The 10,479-nt window shown below is 34.9% G+C and overlaps 1 protein-coding gene across 3 annotated transcripts in view; it reads left to right on the forward strand.

Annotated features, from left to right (window-relative positions):
* Window positions 1-1,091: 1,091 nt before the first annotated feature.
* LOC111087190 overlaps window positions 1,092-10,479 on the forward strand; it is a 47,532-nt gene continuing 38,144 nt past the window's right edge. For 2 of the 3 annotated variants that reach the window (XM_022392996.1, XM_022392993.1), the window contains exon 1: window positions 1,092-1,164. The gene's annotated coding sequence lies outside the window, so the exon portion shown is untranslated. Of the gene's footprint in view, window positions 1,169-10,479 lie in introns of all 3 variants that reach the window. The other variant, XM_022392994.1, reaches the window with a different exon arrangement.

A 10,479-nucleotide genomic window follows, 5' to 3' on the forward strand; every position in this document is an offset into this window, starting at 1 on the left:
AAATAATGAGATGTCAAACCAGTAAATAAGCATGTCAGTAGTAAATACTGAGATGTTGAACCAGCAAATAGGCATGCCAGTAGTAAATACTGACTTGTAAAACCAGTAAATAGACATGTCGGTAGTAAATACTAAGATGTTGGACCAGTGACTAGGCATGTCAGTAGTAAACACCGAGTTGTAAAACCAGTGAATAGCCATGTTAGTAGTAAATACTGACTTGTAAAACCAGTAAATAGGCATGTCAGTAGTAAATACTGACTTGTAAAACCAGTAAATAGGCATGTCAGTAGTAAATACTGAGTTGTAAACCAGCAAATAGGCATGTCAGTAGTAAATACTGAGATGTTGAACCAGCAAATAGGCATGTCAGTAGTAAGCACTGAGTTGACGAATCAGTGAATAGGCATGTCAGTAGTAAATACTGAGATGTTGAACCAGCAAATAGGCATGTCAGTAGTAAGCACTGAGTTGACGAATCAGTGAATAGGCATGTCAGTAGTAAATACTGAGTTGACGAACCAGTGAATAGGTGGTTAATTCTAAATTCTTATTCCTTGAATATTCTTGGCTTAATGAATATGGAGTTGAAGAATAACTATTTAGATCTGCAATGTCTTAAGGTTCAGAAAAACGTTCAACTGTTCTTTTGTAAAACATATAATTGGTATTGCAGATAATACAGGTGTGTGGTGGGTCTGACTCGTGAAAGGGAACGTTCAAACGTTTTTCTATCAATACCTTAATCACAAAAGAACTTAGTTTGAGGGTATGGTGGTTGGATGTGGGTTGCATCTTGGTAAAAGAAGGGGAAAAGCTTTTGTTATCTTTTAGAAGTAGCAATGTTAGCTCAATCACGATTATATGGAGTATTTTAGGTTAGTTATCTTAATTAAGATGCTCTTACTTAATAGAACAAAATTAAACAAAGCCGTTTCAGAAGTCACGGAAGGTTGAACTGTTACAGTAAGGCCGATTTTTGTTAGCTATTGTTGACCAGTGAGGCCACACCTCCTTAACTCTGACGCCCAATCATGACTCACGATGGATGTTTTCACTTGACGGTCAACAAGCTTATATTTAGGAGTAACGCTGAATTCATGACCAAAGAAAGTATATACCATAAATCAAGCTCCAGGCGAACTTAAGGAATTATCGACTTCTGTAGGTGATGTATATTTTAACATACTCATTGTTACACTTGATTATTTAGTTTATTCAACGTTTTTGTTAACATGAAACATTTCTAAGGAATACCATAAATATATATTGTATAAATGAAAAAAGATAATCAAAACAATATGTAAAAAAAAAAACATTTCTAGAGCAATTAAAACCGTAACTGAATTGAAGTTTGTTTGATGATTTATATACTTTTTATCCTGCTAGTTAAGCCTACATATTTGAGTTACTGAAATGCCATATTTCGCTGTTAACTTTAGATAACAGTTACGATGTATACATCTACATATATCATTTTTAATTGTTCCAGACGAAAAAAAAAAGACACTCACTTGTGGGAGGGGGAGAGTTGACTAGGAAGGCGGTAAAACTCTGCATATTTAGGTTAATTATATGTTATTGTGTTCTTAATAATATGGTCACTTCAAATGTATAGCGCAAAGTAAAGTCAAGACTAAGAACTAAGGATACCATCCTTTCTTGTCTAAAGCATCTAGTTGAATTTGGTCACTTTCCTATCACCATCTTTTTCTGTATGTATAGTTTCCTGATTTGTTTCCAGTCAGTTTATATTTCTTACCTATTTCGTGTATGTTATGTACTTAAATCATGTATCTAATAAATCAGCGTCGAGAACAAGTTAAACTTGCGCCTTCCTTATAATGGCTGAAGACGGCTTGAATGGGTAATGAAGAAAAACTTTAATATAAGTTTAACATAACAGCAAATGTCGAAACGTTGTACATTTGCTGTTATGTTAAGCTTATATTAAATTTTTCTTCATTACCCATTCAAGCCGTCTCCAGCCATTATTAGTCTCAAAGTGGGTTCCTCGTCACCGAATTTACACCTTCCTTCTTTTAACACGTGTAATGTCCCCCCGGTGGTTTTAACATGTGTAATGTTTCCCGGTGGATCAGCAGTAAGTTTTAGGACGTACAATGCTAAAATTCGTGGTTCAATTCCTTGTGGTGGACGTTGCGCAGATAGCCCATTACATAACTTTGCGCTAAATCAACAACAACAACAACATGTATAATTTAACAAAAATGTAATACATTTTTCTCAGTAAATAAAAGCGATGGACTTTCTGCATAATGTTTTATGTTTCAAGTAAAAGCCAGTGAAATGTTCGTTTCGTTTATACTCTTGATAGTGCTACACATGTCGTTTCTCCTAAGAGAAACAACACAGATCATATAAAAACTGAGGTCATACGCTTGGATTCTTGTAGCTAACATTTTTTTACTTCTTCTTCTGATATAAGAAGTCAAACATTACTTCTCTTGAGATTAGAAAATGCTACTTTACTTGTAGAACGCGTTGTTATTGTTGCTTTTCTTCGAGTTACACGCTTGATGTTGTTCCTCCTGGAGTTACACCACTGACATTATTTCTGCTGGAGTTACACAGTATTTTTATTTCTAATGAAATTACATAATCAGTATTCATTCTCTTAATGATATTATACCCGGATCCTGAGGTTACACAGTTAAAATGGCTTTACCTTGTGATGCATAGTTTGTTGTATTTTTTTATTTTTTTTGAGTTACATTACATTTTGTTTACAAAACACATTATAGGTAATAGTATTTCTGCTGAAGGTATACGGTCGCTGTTGTTACTCATATCTATATAAATATAATAGTAGTGTCTGTTGAATGTCCATGTAACTACTTTTCAGGGTGTGGATAGATCTTCACCAAAGTTAGTATGAAGGTTTATTGGATCCATGTGGGGGTACATACAAATTTTCAGTTTTGCAGTTTTTATGGGTGTTGATGGATCTTCACTAGATTTGGTATGAAGGTTTATTGGGTCCATGTGGGGGTACATACAAATGTTCAGTTTTGCAGTTTTTATGGGTGTTGATAGATCTTCACCAAATTTGGTATGAAGGTTTATTGGGTCCATGGGGAGATATATTTACAACTACATATAAGGGCAGCAATTTTTCATTTCCTAAAATAACCTTTCATTAATCATGTATTTACATAACTTCCATCCAGAGGACCAGTTCTCCAGCTAGTTTAGAAATATATATATATATGACAAAACAAATAACAGTATTCTTTCTGTAATAAAACAAAAAAAAAGCTATCAGAAAGAGCCCCCCCCCCCCCCAGTGGCACAGCGGTATGTCTGCGGACTTACAACACTAAAATTCTGGTTTCGATACCCGTGGTGGGCAGAGTACAGATAGTCCATTGTGATTAATTATAAACAAACTATCAGAAAGAAGGTAAAATCCACTCTACGATTTATTACAGACATAAGTAATATATATGTTAACGTCCTTTTTATAAAATTAGTTATAAAGCATTTCTTTCATGAAATATAACTAGTATATATTTTTAGTAAAATATTTGTTTCAAATTCATTTTAAATCCGAAGCCTAAAACTATTTATTTTTAAATCCCCTTTGCGTAGTTCAAACTTAGATTTGAGGTTTCACACAAAATAAAAAAGCTTTTCTCAAATTTCATATTTTCATTTGTTTATATTTATGAACCAATACTTATTTGTGCGATGTGCTATTAGATAAAATACGACAGTGATGAAAAAGTTCAGGTTACACGTGGCTGATTAGAAAGTGTCCATATATGAAAACACATACGTCACATATTTTCTTTTTAAAGAAAGTTGGTTAGTATTGTCTACATTGGTGGTAGGTGACGTATTGTTGCATCTCGTTCCAAATCACGTGACGCGCTTTACTTTTCGTTCTCGTGAATCTTATCAGATAACTTAGTGGTGCCCTACCTCCAAAGCATAACTTCCGCATTCGTGGAGGCTAAGTGATAGCGTTCCAGTTCTTATAAAGCTATCATTTGTTAAGCCCAATAAACTTTTGTAATGCTGAATTATCACGTATAAAATATATATATATAAAAAAACGTTCTTACCACATTGTTTTGGTGTACTGGCTTAATTAACCTAAAAAAATACGAATGTGCAATCTTTATCGTTAGATAGGTATAGCTTCTTTTGACCTCAATTGTTCTGGTGTCCTTTGTATTTTATATTAACGCCTTTTAGAATTTGATTCAAACGTGATGAAGCTTCTGATAGTTTTCAAGTGTGTTCAATAACGAGTCGATGTCATTTTTAAAGTGTTCTAAGCAGGTCATGGAATATGACACAAAAACAAAACCCGTATTGTCTATGGCACTGAGCCAATTAGATTCAACATTGTTACAGCCGAAAATATGGGTGGAAAATAACAAGTTAAACAAGAGGAAATCCTCAATAGCCGCGGCACATGAAATTCTCTTAGGCACGATTAGAGTAAATTAATCTATGATACCTTTTTTTCTCCCACCCCCTTTGTATTACATATATTTTTGTGCGCCAGCAATACCAACCGTGAGGCGCGCGTATACCCGGTTCAATTTTATAACTCCTCAGGATCTTTACCAGCCTATCCTCAAATTGGAATTGTTTTAGGCAGGATTATAGTAAATTAATCTATGAGACCTTGGACGTGGTCAAATACGTCAATCGAAAGGGTATAACCTTTTGAGTCCAAAACTGCAATTATATCTCAAATCGGTCAAGAGATGACGGAGCTATGAGCTAGAAATCTGTACTTGACAAAAATCAAATCGGAGCCGCTATGCCGCGGCTAAAAATAAATCAGCGAAGTTAAAAGAAATTTTACTTCAGAGAAGAAGCAGTAGCTTTCGGGAGATGTGATTTAAAAGTTGTTTAAACAGTATAATTAATACCAAGTAAGGCTGAAGTATGGCTACAATTTTACGATCTGTGTAAATCGAGTGAGATTGTTCTTCGCTTTACTTTAACAAGCTAAGGGGAAAAATTTTGAACATATTTTGAAGACATTGTAACATAGCAGAGTAAGCTACAAGAACGTTACAAATCTGCGCTGTTAGGGTGAATTAGAATAGAAAAATAAACCCCAGTCGTTCACGAATGAAAAACTGATAGAAATATCATTCTGATAATAGTGTTGTAAGCTATATTCTTTATATTTTAAGTTAAATGTTTGTTTTCTAAAGTGAACTCGTCATTAAGTAATGACGGTGACGTTTTGATCTAGAAATTTCGTGTAGTAAGTAGAAAACGAGAATAATATAAGTATGAGAATCAGTGAAACAGTGAAGTAATAAGTAATCAGTAAATAATTGAGTTAGTTCAGTGCTACTTTCGCAGTGACGATTAGTATGTCTTTGACTGACATTTTCCAAGTAAGTTTTGTATTTGGGAGTTAGACGTACTGTTCAACGATAAGTTAACTGTTGTATTCGAAAGAAAGGCTACGAGTAAACGTAATCTGTGACAAACGTTATTCACTCATTGAAGCAAAAGTTAGTTTGTTATCGTTACTTGGATTGGACTTCGCATTATTTTTATCAATTGAATTTTAAAAACCCGCCCAACGACATGATAAAAATAGTAATAATTGCCTTTTCCAAATCTTATGGTATGCTAAGCTTAATAATTATCGAGAAAGAAAAGACTACCCGTGTATGTGTATAAAAAATTAGAATAATTTGTCCAAAATTCAAAAGATAAGAATTTTTAAATATTAATTTGTAATTTTTTTTCGTTATTAATAGAATACTCTTTAGTTTAAGTTTCATCGAGCCACGACTTTTTTTTTTTTGTACTCTACGGAATTTGGGATATTCAGTTTGTGCATTTTATATAAAAATAACTATGCATTTAACATTACATGATTCAGATTTAGAAAAGCAATAAGGACGACAGAATTGTTAATGTATTGTATTTTTGTGTCTGTGTTAGCCCAGAGCTACATAATGGGTTATCTGCGCTCTGTCCAATCGAACCTTGGATTTTATTTTTGTAAGAACGTAAACTTACCGCTGACCCACAGTATAACAAGTTGTTAGTAATTTATCGACAGACTTGGATAGAGGACAGGACCTGAAGAAAATGTTATTCCAAATTATCTTGATAATTTATCATTGGCTTGGTTTGAATTTCGTGAAAAGCTACACGAGGGCTATCTGCGCTAGCCGTCCCTAATTTATCAGTGTAAGACTAGAGGGAAGACAGCTAGTCAACACCACTCACCGCCAACTCTTGGGCTACTCTTTTACCAACGAATAGTGGGATTGACTGTCACATTATAACGCCCCCACGGCTGAAAGGGCGAGCATGTTTGATTGCGAGTCGAGCGCTCCAACCACCAGGCCATTCCAGGCATTGATAATTTATCAAACTTATAAACAAAAAATTAGACAAAAGAAACAGAATACAAATCTTTTCGGAAAGAGAAGTATATAGTATGGCCACGAAAACTGAGCCTTCAATCATAGTACCATGAAAGTCAGCTATTTTATTATAACCAGCAGAAGTTTTTATATTATTAAAACAAAACTATACTACCGTATAACTGAATTTTAACGTTTATTACACCTACACAAGTTTTTTGTTTTTCAGAAACAGCTATAACTTTAATGTTATTTTTGTAACGTTGTTCTTTCTTTTTTTTCGCGATGAAAAAAATTCAACATTCAGCTCAGTTAATGGGAATAAATCAGTTTATTTCTTCCTCAACTTTTTACAAACTTAAACTCTTATACACTGTTTGAGACCTACGTTCACCTCTCCAACAGTTGTAGGACTAATACAAGTTCAAATCAATTTACTTGTACAAAGTAACCGCGATAGCTAACACGTTGATTTACTCTCTATCTTCATAAATATATTTTAATTAACTCTACTTTTCAACACTATTTCATATTTATATATATCTCCGTTCGATTTGTTTGCTTGTTTGAAGTTAAGCACAAAGCTACACAATGGGCTGTCTGTGCTCTGCCCACCACTACTTACTACTCTAAGCCTATTTAGACATAATTAAGAAGTGTTAGATCACCACTACCAATATGAGTCTATTGTGGTAAACAGCACTTACTGGTTATTCAAAGCCTGATATTCTAAATTCATTGTTATATCGATATACTGAGAAAAAGCTTGTACACCCTCTTTCTTTTGTCATAAACATTAGGCACCGAACACTTTTATATCATAATTTAAAACAATTTCAGTTAGTCACATTTCTTTGGCCCAACCAGGATCATACTGTATTAGTTAGCTATAGCAGAAACGGGAGTGATCATGCTTCGGAAGGAGAAATAAGTAACAAGAGGCCATAGCCTACAAATTTTGTAAAATAGTCCACGTCCTGGTTTAAAGAAATTTTATCAAACCACTAACTGGGTGAAAATTTTGTAAACCACTTAGGTCCCACCGGGGTCCAGCGGCAGTGTCCGGATGGGTGAAACCATATGTTATGTTAAAGAAATAACGTATTGAGACAATGTATAGTATATGGTTATTTATAGCAACTGTTTTAAGAAAAAGTTAAAATGTTTCTATTAGAAAAAAAACTTTTTCTAAGTACAGAAAATGCTAGAGTATCTTAAATTTTTTCGTAGTATTTTGTAATAATTATTAATAAACCCGGATTTTAGCGTTGTAAGTACGCAGACATACCGCTGTGCCACTGGGGGGGGGGGGGGGGCGCCTTAAATAGAGGGTGTAAAATTAAATAGTACGTTACAACATTTAATTTCAAATATTTAAGAAGGTCCGAACATCGGTGACCTCACAGCTAGCTACAGCCATGTCTGCCCTGTGCTCACCACAGTATCGAACAGAGATTTTTATCGTTATAAGCCCGCAAACATGCTGCTGAGCCACTGTGGGGTTTTTGTTTAGATCAGAATATATTGTACTTGTTAATTTTATAATTGTCAGCGTAAATATGATGATATAAATTTAAAATAAACTAGGGACCCTATTTGAAAAGAATATATAGCTACTTAATTTCATTTGATAATTTTCGAAATTAGATTTAGGTTTTAAATATTTTCATACGTGACATATTTCTTTTGAGAAATTTTGTTTTATTAGGATTTACATGCCCTACTGTGGTGGTGGTTAATCAACGTTACTTTGTAACTTTGTTTTAAACACTATGAGACACGTATTTATAAAAATTGTTGTCGTAACTTGTATTTTTAACAAGAGGCAACAGTCAAGAGGTTGTGAGCTACTTTTAACAAGAGGCAACAGTTAAGAAGTTGTGAGCTACTTTTAACAAGAGGCAACAGTTAAGAAGTTGTGAGCTATTTTTAACAAGAGGCAACAGTCAAGAAGTTGTGAGGTATTTTTAACAAGAGGCAACAGTCAAGAAGTTGTGAGCTATTTTTAACAAGAGGCAACAGTCAAGAAGTTGTGAGCTATTTTTAACAAGAGGCAACAGTCAAGAAGTTGTGAGCTATTTTTAACAAGAGGCAACAGTCAAGAAGTTGTGAGATATCTTTAACAAGAGGCAACAGTCAAGAAGTTGTAAACTATTTTTAGAACTAGTTTAATTTACTGTTTATTATTTCTATTTTTTTATAATTTTCGCGCATAATTACTTAAAGGTTATCTGAGCATAAACGATCCTATACGAAAGGCAGCTACTCAACAGCACTCACCGCCAACTCTTGGGCTATTTTTTGTCTGATCGAATAGTGGGGTTTTATCCTCATTCTTAAAGCGCACCTGTTATCCTAAAAGTGCGGAACATATTTTTTTGCAAAAGCTGAACACGAACCATGAACCCTTAGATTCACATTTCAGGTACGCTAAAAACTAGGCAACGCCTGGCCAGCTTTAAAAAGCATGTGTTGCAACACTTTTTGTTTGTAAAATAAATTTTGGAATATAAAATCACTAACAGAAATAAAATGTATAATTTTTATTGTTCTAACAATACGCATTTGTTTTTTCGTTCCCATATGTCCCCTGGCGTGACAGCGGTAAGTTTACAGACTCACAACGCTAAAATCCGAGGTTCGATTCGCCGCGGTGGACGCAGCATTTCGTCCAATGTGGTTTTGCTCTAATAAACAAACAAACTGTTCCCCCACACCTCCATGTGATACAGTGGCAAATCTGCGGACTTATAACGCTAGAAACCTAATTTCGATACCCGCGGTGGGCAGAGCATAGATGGCACATTGTGTAGCTTTGTGCTTAACTACAAACAAACCGTTCCCATACGTGAATCAGTTATGCACAAATCTCTAGGTCATTTTAATACGTGACAAGAATTAACCTCGTTGTTTTATTTTAATTGACTTCATCCTTTACCGTTGTATTCATAACCACTTCGCGCTATAACTTTTTTACAGTAATCACGGGTCAGGCAGCGCTGCTACACAGAGCCTGTGTATTATCGATCTCACAATCTAATAAAAGTGAGGAGGGGGATTCAATTACATATTCTGATCACTTTGTTGGTGCTAAGTTACGACTGGGTGTTTACCGAAACACCTTTGAGTAATAGGTTGAATATAGGTTACATATCACTCCGTAAGCCTTACCCACCCGTCTCCCCTCCCCACTCGAGAAGAAAAGTCGGTTTTAGATTATAAGGTATTTAGTTTGGTCTCGTCGTGCCTGCTTTCCAAGATTCGCTAAGCCCTCACAACATGTTGGAAGTACACATATGCTGTACTAGTAACCTGAAAATGGGTCAAAGTTTGTAACGCCTAAAATTACGATTCGAAATAGCTATCACGAAGTTTGTTTGATTGTCGTTAAGTCACACAGTGGACTCTCTGCACTGTGCCCACCACGAGTATCGAAACATGATTTTTTTACGTTATGAGCCCTCTGACTTACCTCTGAGCCACTGGGGGTGGGGGCACTATCAGATATATATATATAACACAGCAAACAACATTTCAGTAAGCTTCTGCTGGGCCGAGGCAGTTAATACTGTCAGTTGTTTTAAATAGAGGTTGTTGGTATTGTTAGGGTCGAACGTATAGGTAGTTAATATTGATGGACCAAATGTAGAAGCAGATGATCGAATACATTGGCAGTTAATATTGCCAAAATCTGAATGTAGATGTAATTTATATCGTCGAAGGCTGCATATAGAGGCAAAATATGTAGTCATTTAATAATTACCTAATAGTCTCAAAAACCTTTTTTTTCTTTTCGTAATCAGACAAATGAATATATACATATATTGATACTTAGGCTAGTGACATTTGATTAGGTTTGTATTAATATACTGTCCATCTATTACTATGAAAAACAGGTTTCTTTCACAACAAAATCACTACGAGTTTGATTTTATATTTTTCGAGTTGATTTCACAGCACGTGTTGAATCATACTCCTTTAAAAATTGCCCGGCATGGCCAGGTGGTTAGGGCACTCGACTCGCAATCTGAGGATCGCGGGTTCGAATCCCCGTCACACCAAACATGTTCGCCCTTTCAGCCGTGGTGGTGTTGTAATG

Source organism: Limulus polyphemus, unplaced genomic scaffold, assembly GCF_000517525.1.
Source record: "Limulus polyphemus unplaced genomic scaffold, Limulus_polyphemus-2.1.2 Scaffold1854, whole genome shotgun sequence".
NCBI classification, from domain to species: Eukaryota; Metazoa; Arthropoda; class Merostomata; order Xiphosura; family Limulidae; genus Limulus; species Limulus polyphemus.